The sequence below is a fragment of the Sus scrofa genome, chromosome 16 (genome assembly GCF_000003025.6).
Source record: "Sus scrofa isolate TJ Tabasco breed Duroc chromosome 16, Sscrofa11.1, whole genome shotgun sequence".
Taxonomy (NCBI): domain Eukaryota; kingdom Metazoa; phylum Chordata; class Mammalia; order Artiodactyla; family Suidae; genus Sus; species Sus scrofa.
In genome coordinates, this window is record NC_010458.4 from 16,306,235 (window position 1) to 16,324,532 (window position 18,298).

An 18,298-nucleotide genomic window follows, 5' to 3' on the forward strand; every position below is an offset into this window, starting at 1 on the left:
CAAAAAGCTGTGAAAGGGAGAGTTCCCGTAGTGGCGCAGTGGTTAACGAATCTGACTAGGAACCATGAGGTTGCAGGTTCGGTCCCTGACCTTGCTCAGTGGGTTAAGGATCCAGCACTGCCATGAGCTGTGGTGTAGGTCACAGACTCGGCTCGGATCCCTCGTTGCTGTGTCCCTGGCTTAGGCCGGCGGCTACAGCTCCAATTGGACTCCTAGTCTGGGAACCTCCATATGCCGCTGGAGTGGCCCTAGAAAAGGCAAAAAAAGAAAAAAAAAAAAAAAAAACAAAAACAACTGTAAAAGGAATATGAGGGCAGAAAAGAATAATTGAGAAGGAACATATAATATTAGAGGGAAGATTGGAACATGTGCTATCAGAAGAAATAACCTAAGAACTTAAAGTCTGACGGGGCACGAGACTTGACTGTAGGGTGAAGATGGTGCACACAGGATGAAGCTTTTATGTTTTAAACTGTTTAATTTAAAATTGTGCAAATTAAATTCATTACTTTCATTTTAAATTACATTTAAAAATTCACTTTTCAAATATTTTTGAAATATATTTGCTTTTCTTGCTATTTTCTACTCCAAAAAGTGAAATTAGAGATAAACTATATGAACAGTATTGTCTAAAAGGATCCATAAGAAAATATATTGTTTTTCATGCTTGATATTGGCAGATCTGGCCAATAATAAATTTTGGCTATTTACAAGCAGACACTAATTAAACATCATCATGTTTATAATACCCTCCTCTAAGCACCATTTTTCTTTGATTGTGACAAAGATCACTTTCCTATATCCTTTTTTGATTTCTGTATCTACTTTTCTTTGCTGTCAGACTTTAGTCTTGGTTCCTATATGTTGTCCTTATATTGCATTGTTTTTTTCTTCACTCTTATATTTCCCATTAGAGTCAACAATTAAAAAGTTGCATGGTCCTACTAACTAAACTCAACAGAAAGATAAAACATAAAACAACCAGCTGTTCTGCCCACTTTCTAGACCCAAGTTGCCTTATTTATTATAGAAAAAATTACTTGGAAACTTCCCCAACTTCTGTAGAGTAGGACAAGAACTATATTAGATACTAAAAAGGAGATAATAAAAAGGTAGTGGAGTTCTTGCAGCACAAAATACTCTTAGAGTCTACATCATAAGAGTCAATTTAAATGCATATCCAATTAGAAGTATGAGAGAGCATAGTATAGTTACATTCTTAACCCCAGGAACATAGAATTGACTGAATTAACATTAAAAATTCCTAATTTTCTATCCATCTTTCTGAAGAGGGTTTAAACCCAGACCTCCTCAAGGGTTCTGGGAGCCAATTAGGTGAAGAAAGGCTCCCCTGGGTGCCATTCAGTGTCACTGTTTTTTTATACTCTGACAGTTGGACTTGGGAGCATGCTGTTCCACAGCAGGTGGGAGTTTTAATGCTCAGTCAGCTTGTGACAGCGGATAGACCAGCAAAAGCAGCCCCTCTGAGGTTTATTTAATGTGAGACCACCTGTGGTTGTAAGACCTGTAATTGTTGTAGGTGAGAGAGATAAAAGTCAGTTTACAGAGTTACATCAAAATGAGTTTGAATAGTGGGCTGGAGCACTCATACTGAAATGCATTTACACTTTCCCAGTTCTATTTGTGTTTAAATTTTACATACAATCTTACTCTATCACACATGCACTTTTATCTACCATTCTTCCCACAAAGAATATGGAATGCTATTTCATCAGTCACCAAAATGGACTTTGAAGACACAAAAAGTTATTGCCTTTCTCCTTTTACAGATAAAAAAGAAAATTGAAGGGAAGGGTAAGTGATTTTTTTCCCCCTAGATCACTCCAAGAAGTCACTGACAAGACCAGGTTTCTAAGGTCTCTTGAGACCCATATCCACAAGTGTGAGATGGAACTGTAAGTGAAAAACATAAACAGAATTCAAAAAAGCTATCAATGAAATCCAAATTTCTCTTTCCTCTCTGCCAGGAACAAAGGAAAAAAAAAAGTAGACACTATTTGTTAAAATGTGCCCTTTTGTGTTCATACTAAACATTTTTTGAAACAGCAAGAGCTAGAAATAAGTACATGTTTATCTATTGTTTCTACATAATTATATTTTAAATATATATCCTAAAATGTACAATTTCCCCCATAAACATCCATTTTAATTCCTCTTCTTGAATATTCATTACACTGTATTCATAAGTCTATAATTTTAATAATATTTTCTGATGATGATAATTAAAGGTAAATTTTACTATATTGGGCAATGTGGAAAGGCTCAATATGCTAATTTATATTTTGCAAGTGGATGCTATTATCTTTGAAGTAAACTGACTTTTTATATCAATATGTATATTTTCTTTCAAAACAAAATTATTAAACTTCTGGTTTCAGGTGAGAATGTAGAGCTGTAATGAGCATTTTTCCCACTTTATAAGAAAAAAAGTGTAGGCAAATTGCAAATTATTTTTTCTTGAAACCATGGGAAATTTGACATCACGGGGCAAACAACTAACCATTAATCTGGAGAGATATAGGAGTTTGTTGGGATAAATAAAATCCAAGGATTTGCTTTCTAAGGGCAAATAATGTGGAATTGCTATATAGGCCAGCAAAACAAGCTAGAAACATATAACAAATTCCTAAAAACCAAATGTTGGATAGTGTGTAACAGTGTGAAGATTCAAGTGTGCAAGCCTATGGGAGTTTCAACCTCCTGCTGGTTTCTCACCATGATTATCACAGGGAAGATGGGGATAAATTATTTAACCCCAAAAAGTAAAATTTAGTCAAAACATGGATGTCTATGAAGAGATGATGAGTTTCAGAAATGAAATCAATGAAAATATTTTAATTGCTCTAAAAGAAAAACTACTTTCACAGCAAAAATTAGAACAATGTATTACATTCACAGCATGCAAAAATAAAAAGTTTGACTCTAATGCACAAAAGATGGAAGAAATTAATTGGGAATATAATGTTATAAAGCTCTTACACTACAAACCAAGCCACAAAATATTGAGTGGATTCAAATTAGTTCAAAGTGTATGTTGTAAACCCAAGATAGTCATAAAAACAGGGGAAAAATGGATAGCATGATGCTCGATTTTCTTTATTTTTTTATTTTTTATTTTTTACTTTTTTTTTTTTTTTTTTTTTTGCTTTTTAGGGCCACACCTGCAGCATGTGGAAGTTCCCAAGCTAGGTGTTGAATCCAAGCTACAGCTGGTGGCCTACACCACAGCCACAAGCCACAGCCACTTGGGATCTGAGCTGCATCTGTGACCTACACCATGGCTCACGACAATGCCATTTCCTTAACCCACTGAGTGAGGCCAGGGATCGAAACTGTGTCCTCATGGATACTAGCTAGTCTTATTACCACTGAGCCACAATGTGAACTCCATGATGCTCAATTTTCAAGAACATAACATTCCTAATTATGTACATACTAGAAAATAGAACTTTAAAATACATGTGCTATAAATAGATATGAAAGGAAAAACAGATAAATCCACAATTATAGTTGGAGACTTCAACACTCCTCTCTCAGTAATAGAAAAGACCAATTAGTTAGAAAACCAGTTCAGATATAGATGACCTGCAAAATAATATTGACAATTTATTCTAATTGAAATTTGTATAACAATACACCCCAAAACAATAGAGTATACATTCTTCTTTAGTGCACATGAGACATTCACCAAGAAAGGCCATGACTCACACTTGAACAAATTTAAAAAGATGTGTGTTCTTAAAATGTAATATAATTAAACCTGAAAACAATAATAAAAAGGAATCTGGAAAATTCCCCAATATTTAGAAATTCAAAAATAATCCTCCTAAATAACCCATAGATTCAAAAGAGAATATAAAGCCATAGTTTAAAAAGATAATCTAAAAGAAATTTTAAAATATGTTAAAATAAAAAATAAAACACAACACATCACAATTTGTGGGGTGCAGGTAAATCAGTGATTAGAAGAAAATTTATAGTATTAAATTCTTATATTAGGAAAAAAGATCTAAAATCCATAACAAAAGTCACTTATGTTACTGAGAAACTTGAGAAAGAAAAGCACATTAAACATAAAGCAAGCAGAAGTAAGAAATAATGAAATTTAGAACATAAATCAGGAAAATTAAAAACAGAAAAATAGGGGAAATCAATGAAAATAAGAGCTAGTTCTTTTAAAAGGCCAATAAAATTGATATATTTCTAGCCAAGATGATCCTGAATAAAGATACAGGTGACTTTATATTTACTGGTGAAAGACTAATTGCTTTTCCCAAGAAAGGGAACAGAAGCAGAGTTCCTTTCGTGGCTCAGTGGTTAACGAATCCGACTAGGAACCATGAGGTTGCAGGTTCGATCCCTGGCCTTGCTCAGTGGGTTAAGGATCTGGCATTGCCGTGAGCTGTGGTGTAGGTTGCAGATGCGGCTCGGATCCCACGTTGCTGTGGCTCTGGTGTAAGCCGGCGGCTACAGCTCCAATTCAATCCCTAGCCTGGGAACCTCTATATGCCATGGGAGTGGCCCTAGAAAATGCAAAAAGACAAAAAGACAGACAAAAAAAAAAAAGGAGGAACAGAAGAAAAAATGTCCTCACTTATGATTCCTATTCAACATGACAAAGGTAGAACTAACCAGTGTTAAAAAAAAAATGCATATGGACTGAGAAAAAAGTAAAATTTAATTTTAAAAAAAATCTAAAAAGGTTTTGTTGGAATTAACTAATGAGATGAATAAGATCATATGATTCAAGGTCACAATACCAACCTAATTATATTCCTATATGCCAGCAGAGTATAAGAAGAATTTGAAATTTAAAAATTCAGTTCATACCAAAAATTCATTTATATAATTTTCATCCATAACTGCCCAAAATTGGAAGCAACCAAAATGCTGTTCAGTATGTGAATATATAAACAAACAATTGTGCAACCATGCAATAGAATATTATACAACACTTAAAAGATTTGAGCTACCAAGAATGAAAAGATGTGGAATGTGTATTACTAAGTGAAAAAAGACAATTTTCAAAGGCTTCATGCTGTATGATCCTAAATATATGATATTCTAGAAAGACAAAATTGTAGAGAAAGCACAATCAATGGTTGCCAGGGGTTCAGAGGTAGGCAGAGGTAAACAGGTAAAGCACAGAGGAATTTTTAGGGAGTGAAACTATTCTGTATGATAAAAACTGTGGATACATGTCATTATACATTTGTCAAAACCTATAGAATGTACAATATCAAGACTGAACTCAAATGTAAAACATGGACTTTGGCTGATAATGATATGTCAATGTTGGTTCATTGACTGTAATAAATGTACCACTGTGGTGCAGGAAGTTGATGGTGGAGGAGACTGTGTCTGTGAAGGTTTAGGGTCAGGGAAAGAAATATAAACACACATATATATGCACACACACACACACACTGATATAGATAAATAAATACTGATGTGCATGTACTCATGAGCTAATAAACATACAATATTTTTCTAGCTTGGACAATTGAGATGGTCTAGAAGTAGTGCACCTTGGTAGCAACAAGCATGATTAGAACCTAGATCTTAGTTTTAAAACCATTCTCCAATAAAAGGAACCAGGGCTTCCTGAAAAATGGTGGATTCTAAGATGAGGACATGGTAGCTATAAATCTGGAGCATATTAATAGTAGCAGATAGCAGGACATTATTCAAATAAACAGGCACAGAAATAAACAACTTTAAGCAAGACATGAAGGAAAAGAGTGAGAAATAGCCACAAGGAAACAAGTGCTAACGGAAAAGAGCTCCCAATGGCCAAAGCTGGCACAATTCAGGCAAGAAAATAAATAGCAATTGTGTTGGACTACAGCCTTCCAAGTAAAATATAGCCATGAGTCCATACTGATATAAATAAATAATTACATTAATAAATTATCAGAAGAAAAAAACGACTCTTCTTTATTGAATTCTAATGAGGAAAACTGAAAATTACCACACCACAGTAGAACATCACAGTATTCACTGCAGCAGGCAAAATTCATAGATGAATCCTAAAGTGCAAGAAACTTTAAGGAGAAAAAGACTGAAAATATATTCTTCAAAATACTTATCAATTATTGTGGATGTTTCGACTTTGTTCACAAATTTTTAATCCTTGTCCCAAAAGGGAACCTACCTTGCTGAGCATGGGCTAAAATCAGTAAGTAATTTGTAATAAATGGAAAGGTAAAAACAGTAACTACAGAGTGAAGTAATTTGGTAGACACCACTCTAACCAAGTGTTCAAGGTTAGCGTCACCAGTGAGTCCTACAGACATCACACCGGTGATAGGATGTGATGAGAAGGGCAGTCACTTCTACGGTATTCTTCCTAAACAGCATAGCTTCATTGCTCATGAGGAAACATCAGACACACTCATATTATGAAACATTCCATAAAATACCTGCCCAGGACTATTCAAAAGTGTCAAGGTTGTGACAAACAAGGAACCATAAGAAACTACAATGGATTAGAAAGATTTAGGAGATGTGATGGCTAAATGCATCTTATGGATTGGATGCAAGAAAAGAAAAAAATATATTATTGGGAAACCAGTAACAACAAAATTATCTTCTTTGTTTTTTAACTTGGTAGAAAGTATAAACGATCATTTCTTAGTTTTGATAATTGTACCTTGGTTATGTAAGATGAAGTATAAGCTATGGGAAAGGCATATAGAACTCTCTTAACTATTTTTCAACTCTTGCGTAAATCTAAAAGTTTCAAAATACTAACTTTCATACTTGCTAGATTAACACCCAGGAAAGTAAATCATGAGCAGTTTGGAGCTGACATTCTTCATTTGACTTTGAATCTTGCAAACCACACTGCTCTCTGCTATAATATATCTGTGTTTTTAAAAATATGCAAAGTAAATGAATGGATATTTATTCAATTAATTGATAGCTTTATCAATTCTTTTGTTGGTTTCAGTCCTACATAATTCTAGAGACTGAAACTAGGAAGTTAAACACTAATTGAAAAATAAGTGGTAAAGAGTTTTAGCATTTAACACTTAATGTATTTCAAAAGTGTCTTTTTCATTAAGAGTACACTTTTATTGCATAATAGGAAAAAAGTAGAACTGAGCAATTAATTGCACAATCAGTTTAGATGAAGATTTTGAAAAGCAGCTGGTTGGAATAAAATGTATGCAGAGTAAACACTGTGAAGAAAATCAATAATTTTTTCCAGAGAAGGAAATGTCTCTTGTCATGTCTGTTTACATTTCATTGCACTACATTATGTGGTTTGAAATGACTCTTAACTTACTTAAAAATAAGACACTTTAGAAAAAGTATAATATTCAAGATACACTTTTTCCTCACATAATTCTCACTTGAGAAATACACAGATAAACACAGATTGTATCTTTTCAATGATCCAAACAGCATGATATATTCTGAAATATATCCACAAATACAATTTAAAGAATAACATATACTAAAGTAATGTTTAATGTCTTAGTGTTAATTTATTCTGAGTATTTTTCTTTAAATGTGTCTTACACTTTTTGTTTGTTTGATTTTGCTTTTAGGGCCATATCGGTGGCATATGGAAGTTCCCAGGCTAGGGGTTGAATCAGAAGTGTAGCTGCCAGCCTACACCACAGCCACAGTGATACCAGATCCAAGCTGCATCTGCGACCTATACCAACTCAATGCAACACCAGATACTTAGCCCACTGAGTGGGGCCAGAGACCAAACTAGTCAGGTTTGTCACCACTGAGTAACAACAGGAATTATTCTTATACTTTTTTAAAAGAAATACATTTTAACTCAACAAAATTATATGTCAATTTTTATAATAATGATTGGAAACAAAGTGGATAAATTTGTGATCAGTTTGAAAAAAACAAGAGAGTGAGCTTTCATATTCAGTATGTATGTATGTATTAATGTTCTTATTTTATTATAAAGTATAATTGGCTTAAATATTATACTAAATTCAGGTATACAGCATAATGATTCAGTACTTTTATAGGTTATATACCATTAAAAGTTATTACAACATAATGACTATAATTCCCCTTGCTACAAAATACATCTTTTGTTGTTTATCTGTTTTACACTTAGTATTTTGTATCTCCTAATCCCATACTCCTTATTTGCTCAGCTTCCCTTCCCTCTCCCCATTGGTAACCACTAGTTTTCCATATCTCTTCTTTTTTTTTTTTTGGTTTTGCATATATGCTATAATTATTTAAAAAACCTTTTGTAATTTGGTGTTTATAGAAAATGACTAATTTAAATAATGTTATGGCAAATCAAAATTTTGACTTAAAAATAATTGAAAATGCCAAGAAATTAGCAAAGTTTAAGGAAATACAAAATTAGCAAAATTATTTCAAGAATAATTAAAAACTTGGATATATTTTAAATGACTAATGAAATTGAGAATATTATCTGAAAGCACCATTCCCTCCAATGTACCCATTCAGTTCCACCTTAATAATTTCCCATTCTTAAAATCTACTGTGCTATATGATATATCTTAAGCATGGGAGTGATATGCATTGTAACCACAGTAACAGGAAACAAGGTGTGGATACCAGAAGGTGAAACAGCTTGGGAGCCACTCTTGAATTCTTCCTTTTATACCAAGTAAATTGTATAAAGGAGAGATTAACCTAGTTACAGCCTTGGTTTAGTATTTGATGATGTTCTCCATACATTCCCGATACTATTAATTTTAAAATGGGAAGCAAATAACATATTCTTAAATTGATTTAAAACTCAATTTCAACAGATTTAATTTTAATAATAAAACAGCAGAAATATTTGCATAAATTTTAGTCATAAAGATTATTCTCATTATCTTTGTTATATTTTGGAGATTATTTGAGAAGCTCTGTTAAATGCAAATATATGAAAAAGACACAATGACTATCAATATTTGAAGAAAGGAGAAAAATACAATTAATATGCAATATGGTAGTTCTTTAGAAAAGTGAGAAATGAGCTACAAATATTAAAGTAAAATAATTTGGTAGCATTAGTATTCGCAAACTTATTATGCAAAACCAATGTTTTTTATATAAATTCTAAATTTAAGAAAATAAGGAGAGAAAATACCTTATTCATAGATACGACAGCAATAAAAATTAGTACTTATGAATAAGCTTTAAAAAATGAAGTATCTATGAAAAGCACAAAATTCAGCTAAATAAAAAGCTAAAGTGGATATAAACATTCAATGATATAAAACTATTATGTTGTGGGACAGTTGTAAACTATTCCAAATTTATATATAAAACTAAATAAACTAAATTCAAGTGCTAATGGGATTAGAGCATAGAGATAATCACAAAGTGATGTTACTGGATAAACATCAACGCCAAACTTTATTAAGCATTTTTTAAGATGAATAACAAAGATATACTTTTTACTAAAATGTATGAGAATAACACCTAAAACACTAATGTTGTTGGCTAAGGATCAGAATGGAAAACACAGAAATAAAATTAAGTTAATAAACAAATCTAGGACTTCCCATTGTGGCTCAGTGGTAACCAACCTGACTAGCATTCATGAGCTTGCGTGTTTGTTCCCTGGCCTCGTTCAGTGGGTTACAGATCTGGCGTTGCCCTGAGCTGTGGTGCAGGATGCAGATGTGGCACAGATCCTGCTTTGTTGTGGCTTCAGTGTAGGCTGGCAGCTGCAGCTCTGATTCAACTCCAAGCCTGGGAACTTCCATGTGCCGCAGATGTGGCCCTGAAAAAAAAAAGGGTAATAAATAAAGCTAGACTCTTTGCCTTAAACTTTATCCATACATTCACAAAAACAGTAATACAGAAAATGGATTACATATGGAAGGGTAAAACTTAGCAGAGTAAGAACATATGTGTGTGTATCTCTGTGTGTATATTTAAGAATTTAGCTATACTATACCATTTAAATTTGAACTAAAAGCTACGAAAGAAAACTAATGACTACTTTGATTCAGAAATAATTGTGCTTTTAGGATTTATTATAACAATTTAAGATACCTGAAAAACGAACTATATACAGCTTGTTTCTTAATAGTTGTATTTGAAATATATCTAAAAATGCAAGGTATTTGCATAGAATATATTCTTTCATCTATATCTGTAAGTATGGAAATACTATAAACAGTAAAAACAATTTAGAAGATTAAATAACTAGGAAAATATTAAAAAATAAACTTTAAAAGCATGTTTTTTTAAAATAAATACAATTTTAGGTAAAAAAATATATGTAGCTAAATACATGTAGAAAAAAAGTAATTTGGGATAATACTGAAATGAAAAAAATTCAGATTCTCCTTTGTAATATTTTTATATTCTCCAAATTTTTATAAGAACTTATTACTTTAAACATCATCCTAAATACACAATAAGTAGAATAATCTAAAAAAAATATAATGAAGATATTCTATCATTAATCCAACTTGATTTCACAGTAATTACTACTCTTCACTCTAGGAAGTCAAGTACTTAACACAGCCTAGAAAGAAAGCTATGCAATTATCAAATAGTTATTTTTAAATGCTAAGTAAAACCTTCATTTCCTTCTACTGCAGTCACAACCTCTGTACTTTTCTACTTTTTTTTTTTTGAGAAACCCAAGTAATAACTGATTATAGTTCTTTATTTTTTCCTTTTACGTATTACTTATGGCTCTCCATTTCTACTTGGTCTCTGGTCATTCATTTCATTTTTGGCCTATACTGGAAACTATTATTATAACAGCTTTCCATCCATAATAAATATTTAGAATAATATTACACCTTCATTTCCCTTTGTTCTTCATTTGGAATTTATCCCCACAACTTTAGCTTAAAGTTCTCAATCTTTACCTCCCTTCACATTATTACATCTTTAAAAGAGGTAAAATCTGAACCAAATTATTAAAACAGAGATGGTATGCCATATAAAGTATATCAATAATAACTTTTAAAAAATATTTTCTTCCTTTGATGAAACAAAAAAATAAAATTCCAGTTTTATACTTTTCCTAAATATCTCACATTGAATAAGATTTATTAAGGTATTACACAATTGAGATAGTTGCTAGCGTTTCTTAAATACTTATAACATACAAGTTTTATAAATTTTATAATAAATAAGTAATGCACAAAAGAAAACAAATGTAGAGGAGAAAAAACATTTTTGAAGATTTTTTTTTAGGAGAGTCAACTTTCTTTTTTCCTCAAAATAACAAAAATTCCTAAAACCAAAAATAAACCACTTTATTGAATTCCTACTGTATTTAATTAATTCCCATTCCTATTCAATTTTTCTTTTATTTTGTACTAAAAAGTATATTATACTTATGTTCTAGTTATTAACATGATACTCAGAATGTTTTCCATGAAGTTATATTGCTTTTTTTCTGTCAGAACTTTTTAACTATTTAATAGCCATAGGTCTAGATATACTCTGATGAGTTCTAATTTCTTATCAATCACATAATAATTGTTTCCAAACCAAAGTAGTATAATTTCCCAGTTATTTCATTTTAAATAGTTTTGAGATCAAAACTGAAAACAGGAGTTCCCGTCGTGGCTCACTGGTTAACGAATCCGACTAGGAACCAAGAGGTTGTGGGCCTTGCTCAGTGGGTTAAGGATCTGGTGTCACCATGAGCTGTGGTGCAGGTTGCAGGTGCGGCTCAGATCCCACATTGCTGCGGCTGTGGTGTAGGCTGGCGGCTACAGCTCCTACGAGACCCCTAGCCTGGGAACCTCCATATGCCACAGGTGTGGCCCTAGAAAAAGACCGGAAAAAAAAAAAAAAAAGCAGAAACAAATGAAAACTAGTCACCAGTATAAATCCTAATTCAGTAGCAACAAAGATGGCTCATATTACTGTGTAAATTTCAGATACCAATGTAACCATATCCATATTATGCACTTGACATACTGAAGCCTTCTATGGATACCAGCCAATTTAGGACACAACTGGGTTTTCAAAAATCACCCCAAAGACCTTCTCATTATTCATGTAAACCCCTCCCAAACTACTTTGCCAGCTGGAAGGGAGTATCTTACACCCATTAGTCTTTCGAGAGAGTGAGGTTCCAGAACCTAAGTAGGTTTGAAGGATTAAAATTTAATTTGTCAAGCTAACAATGGGTTCCAGCTCTAACTATACAACTAATGTTATTTCTATTATTGGACAAATAATAAATACAAAATTTTCAATGTCCTGGTTTTCTTGTCTGCTATATGTCAAAAAAGTAATATACTGCATGAATAATGGAGGCAAATATTGTCTTGAAGTTGTGATTATCAGTTTCTTGAAGTTGTGATTATAATCACTCAGGTTGTGATCATATCACATTCTCTTTAGCTCATATATTGGACTAATGTAGAAGCCATATTTATAGTGTAGAAAGCTGATGCCAGGATAGAATATTGATACCAACGGCAGCTATTGGTCTATATGTGATATCCTATCTGAAATCAAGCTAATTCCTATCACATGGTAGACAGCAATTAACTCAGGACTTTTTCATAGCCTGATGAGCAAAGATAGCTAGGAACAAGGATAGTAGCAAAGATTTACTCTCTGGTACACAACATCTAGAAACACCTGATTGCCTTGGTTTCACATAGAATACCACCTAGCCCATTATATTAATAAAATTATGCCAATTGTATCTGGCATACAGAAAACAGCAAAAAATATAGACATAGACCCATTAGTCAAATGCATGCAGGTCCAAAGGTAGGAGTTAAACTCCAAAAATGCTGAGGGGAATCCCAGTTCTTTCTTGGGGTCCTTTGTGTGATGTGTGTTGAGATATCTGCTCTTAATTGAGAAACAGTTTGTTGCTCCTTGCACTATGCTTGTGGGAAACATGACTTCTGAAGCAGCACATCACATCCCAGTGTGCTGCTCAATCAATTAGTGAATAACTCAAAATATTGCCAGTTTTGAATGGCTCCACATATAAGAAGGATTTTTAGTAGCACAAAGCTGACATACAGGCTTCTCTGTCATTTGAACCTTTAGGACCCAAGAGATCCAATTATTTTTGAAGTATTTTTGTCAGATAGGTATGCTGCAAGGAGCCTCTGGTAAGACCAATAGGAGAATTCTGACAGCTATTCTCTATCTTAAAAACGGTCATGGCTTCCAGTGGGTCCTGTTAGAAACTAAATGTCTGATCATGAGACACCAAGTGTCCATGTAATCCCAACTTCCTTTTGGTAACTTGGTGTTGTCTGACCATTAAATCATAAATTTCTACACATAACAGCATACTCTTAACTGGAATAGGTAAGTAGTAGTTCTGGCCCAAGCACATATTGAATGCATAGATATATTGCCTTAAAGTTGCTTTAAATTCCCATGGTATATATTTTCCTGCCTCACCAATTCTCTCTCAACATACAACTTGCATATAATGGAGAGTAACCAATCACCAGATAAAAGAAGAGGAAAAAGAGTGGGTCTGGCTTAAAAATGATTATGACATGCTAGCCATAGCTGGTAACAGTAAGTCTCCCTTTGGAGACAACCCTAAAGACAATGGTGAAAAAAAAAAAAAAAACCTTTTCAACTGGAATAACTTTGGCAACACAGAGAATTTTCTGTTTTGTGTCAATGTTGAAATAATCTGAGTTACAAATTAATTCATAGTCAGTGGCTAATGCATTGATTGAATGGTTAAAAACTTAGAAAAGATGAAATTTGAAGACTGACAAGAAAGTCTGGTGGAGAGGTATATGGAAAAGGTTCAGAATATGAAGATTTCTGCATCACACATTAACACTCTACATGAGATATTCATGGCAAAGAATGATATAAAAGAGTGTATAAGAGAACTGTCTCCTGCATGTCAGTCAACTTCTATTCCTAGTCAACTTGATATTTACTTAGGGGGGTCTGTGTGCAAATTTCTTTGATGCCATCTATGTATAATTTTAATGTAGTGAACTTCCCTTCACCAAGACAGATCTAGTTACTAACACTACTGACTGTCCATTGTGCCAACAGCAAAGCCCAAAGCTAGACGTCAGATAGGAAACCATATTCTGGGTTACCACTCAGCTTCTTGGTGGAAGGTTGCTTACAATGGATCATGAAGAAAGTGACCAGGAGTTTTATAAGCAACGGAGTGGCAGAGGCCAGCTATACAAACCAATATATATGATACCACTAAGAAATGGATTCTGTGGTAATCAAACTATGTAATCCTTCCAACCAAGCAGACAGCAGTGGATAAGGGAATTCCAAAGGATAGTAGAAGAAGAAAAGGTATGTATATCAGCTCAGATATCATTATCAGATACAGAAATAAAAGCTGAAGTACCTATATTTTATAGTGATTGTTTCTTTATTTGCTGTTTATATGATAAGTAATTGTGGATGCTAATATTTACTTATAGATTCCATATTTGTAGGATGATTGATATTATAGCCTGGTTATATCTCCTGGATCTTCTGCATTGAATTTATGATTATATCACTTAGGGTATCTTAGATAAATTTGTTCAGGTATCTAACCTGCTCTGATAAAGTAGACATCATCAATGGTAGAAGTTTTCTTATTCTAAATGTATTCACCTGCCACATGCATATGTGTTTTGAATATAGTAAATGCTCAACAAATTTTCATTGAATTGAAATATTGCAGATGATGAACTTGAAGATAAATATTTGCTAATGGAAAAATTCTAGCTTGAGAGGGGAAAGATATTTTTTATGAAAAGTGGTACTGTAGTCTTAAGATTTTTAAATTAAGTTTCATCACTTGAAGATAGTCTAATCATGTGTTCAGCATATAGTGGCATTTCAGTGTCCTAATATCTTTGTACAGGAGATAAAATCAATTAAAATACAAATCCCATTGCATGTATACAAGGTACATGTATCATGTCAGTTTCACCTTCAATAAAGTTTTCAGTTGTGGTAACCTTGTCTCCAGATAAATCTAGGAGAAATAGAAAAAGCCCAGTGAAGGACAATGAAGAGGATTGTAATCATGAGTAATACCATAGGAGGGGACTCCAAATGAAGGGGATATTAAAAAGAGTAGGCTGAACTGCTCTGAGAAAATGAAAGGGAAAGGGTGATAAAATAGAAGCATATTAAGTAAAGAATAGAATAAAATAGATACACAGAAATTCTTCTCTTTTACCCTTCCTTATAATTCAAGGACAGTGGATAAAACCATAATGCTTAAAAGAGGAATAGAAAAGTCTCTTCCTTGTAGTAAATTGTCGGGAAATAGTTTCAGTGTTTTTGTCTGCTCCACACCTAACTGGGGAACTAAACGAACATCTACATGCCTCCATTTTCCAATATCTGTATGATGTAATGTTAGATATCAAAAGGACTATAGAGATCCTAAGTTAGAGTAGTTTAGAATATAATAGTTTCAATATAAAAAAATAAAAAGGAAGTTGAAGTCCAGATAGGTTGTTGCTGATACGCATTCATAAAACTAATTAGCTGGAGAGCTGTTTCCAGGCTTCTTATATCAGGGGTCTTTTAAATAGTCCATAATGACATCCAGAGTACTCACTGTCCATAACATATTTCATTTATTTGCATATGTAAATATACAAAACTACACTATGTGCACTGTACATAGTATAGACATAAAATATATTTGATGCACCAGAAATTTATTTTAATTCTTTTTACTATTTTCTCTTTAAGTTATTTAAGTGAATGTACCTTCAGATGTCATCAGTCTACATGTGAAAATGGTTTCTATCAATTCATACATGAATTAATAAATATCCTCAATATTTTAATGTGGAGCATCAGTAGAAATATGTTAATATCACAAAACTAAATATTATTTTTTTCTGGAATAAGTTGAACAAATAATTGATGCCATGCAGTACTTCTTGAAACTTTTCATTTACCTTAATTTTTAAAATTTTCCATCATGTTTTTAGTAAAACATGAAATTTAAATTGTTGCTATCAAGTATACATCAACAACTTCATTTTCCCAAGTCAGTGGTTGGCATAGAAAACTTTCTATTATTTTGAAACGACAAAGGAGGAATATATTCACAGTAAAATCCAAATTGAAGGAAATTACAAACTGGCCTACACTCAAGCATTATATATAGTAAGTCTCAGAGACAATATTAAAATCAGTGCTTATGCTCCTGTCAACTGGTCCTCCAAATTGCTTCCTATAGTTCTTTTACCTTTCAGACTTATCTGCTCTTGGTCTATTCCAGGTACATTCCCTGATTCTCTCAAGTGAAGATTAGTATTTTGCTACCTATGTGGGTCTAGGGACTTTCCACGTGCTTCTAAAATAGGCTATACTTAGCCCTTCATAACATGTATAACACTGTATAAAAACATTTTTTTTGTAATGTTGTTGCCACTTGGTCTGTCTTTTTTTTCATTATTATTATTATTAAAGTACAGTTGATTTACAATGTTTCATCAAGTTCCACTGTACAACAAAGTGACCCATTCACACACATTTCCCTATGCTGTATAGTAGGATCCCATTACCCATCCACTCCAGATATAACAGCTTACATCACCAAAATGCCCATTCCTCCCTCTCCCTCCCATTTCCCCCCACCCTGGAATCCCAAGTCTGCTCTTCTTGGCTATGCTCTGTTTCTATTTTTTGTTTGTTTGTTATTTTTAGATAGGGTATTCTGATCCATATTTTAGAGTCCATTTATTTAGTGATATCATACGGTATTTGTCTTTTTCTTTCTGGCTTACTTCACTTAGTATGAGAGTCTCTAACTCCATCCATGTTGCTGCAAATGGCATTATTTTATCTTTTTTTGGCTGAGTAATATTCCATTACATATATGTACCACATCTTCTTAATCCATTCATCTGTTGATGGACATTTAGGTTGTTTCCATGTCTTGGCTATTGTGAATAGTGCTGCAATGAACATAGGGGTGCATGTCTTTTTCAAGGAAAGTTTTGTCTGGATATATGCCCAAGAGTGGGACTTCTGGGTCATATGGTAGCACTATATTTAGCTTCCTGAGGTACCTCCATACAGTTTTCCATAGTGGTTGTACCAATTTACATCCCCACCAACACTGGAGGAGGGTACCTTTTTCTCCACACCCTATTCAGCATTTATTATTTGTTGTCTTGTTAATGATAGCCATTCTGACAGGTGTGAGTTGGTACCTCATTGTAGTTTTGATTTGCATTTCCCTAATAATTAATAAAATTGAGCATTTTTTCATATGCCTGTTGGCCATCCATATATCTTCTTTAGAGAAATGTCTATTCAGGTCTTTTTCCCATTTTTCAGCTGGATTGTTTGTTTTTTGTCGTTGAGTTACATGAGTTGATTCTATATTTTGGAGATTAGGCCCTTGTCTGTTGCATCACTGGCAAAGATTTTCTTGCATTCTGTGGGTTGTCTTTTCATTTTATTAATGGTTCCATTGCTGTGCAAAAGCTTTTGAGTTTGATTAGGTCCCTTTGATTTATTTTTGTCTTTATTGTCATTATTCTAGGAGGTGGATCAAACAAGATGTTGCTGTGATTTATGTCAAGGAGAGTTATATCTATGCTTTCCTCTAGGAGTTCTATAGTGTCTGGCCTTATATTTAGGTCTTTACTCCATTTAGTTTATTTTTGTATATGGTGTTAGATAGTGCTCTACTTTCATTCTTTTATATGTAGCTTTACAGTTTTCCAAGAAACATTAATTGAAGGGACCATCTTTCTTCCACTGTATGTTCTGCCCTCCTTTGTCATAGATGAGTTGTCCATAGGTACTTGGGTTTATATCTGGGCTTTCTATCCTGTTCCATTGGTCTATATTTCTGTTTTTGTGCCAGTACCATATTGTTTAGAAAGAAGGAAAGAAATCTTAAAGATCAAAGCAGAAATAAATGAAATAGAGACAAAGAAAACAAAAGAGAGGCTCAAAGAAATCAAAAGTTGGTTCTTTGTAAAAATCAACAAAATTGATAAACACTTAGCCAGACTCATCAAGAAAAAAAGGGAGAGGGTGCAAATTAATAAAAGTAGAAATGGGGGAGGAGGTAAGATGGCAGAAGAGTAAGAAGATGCACCCCCCACACACAAACACATCAAAAAAGACACATCTACATGTAAAATGACTTGCACAGAATATCAACTGAATGCTGCCAGAAGAACTTAAACCTCCAAAAATGGAAAGAAACTCTTCACAACTCTGGGTAGAACAAAAGAAAAAAGACAGAGAGAGAGAGAGAAAAGGAATCATGATGGGACTAGCACTTCCAAGAGGCAGCTGTGAAGAAAAAAGGGAACCCATACCCTAGGAAGCCACCTAACCAATG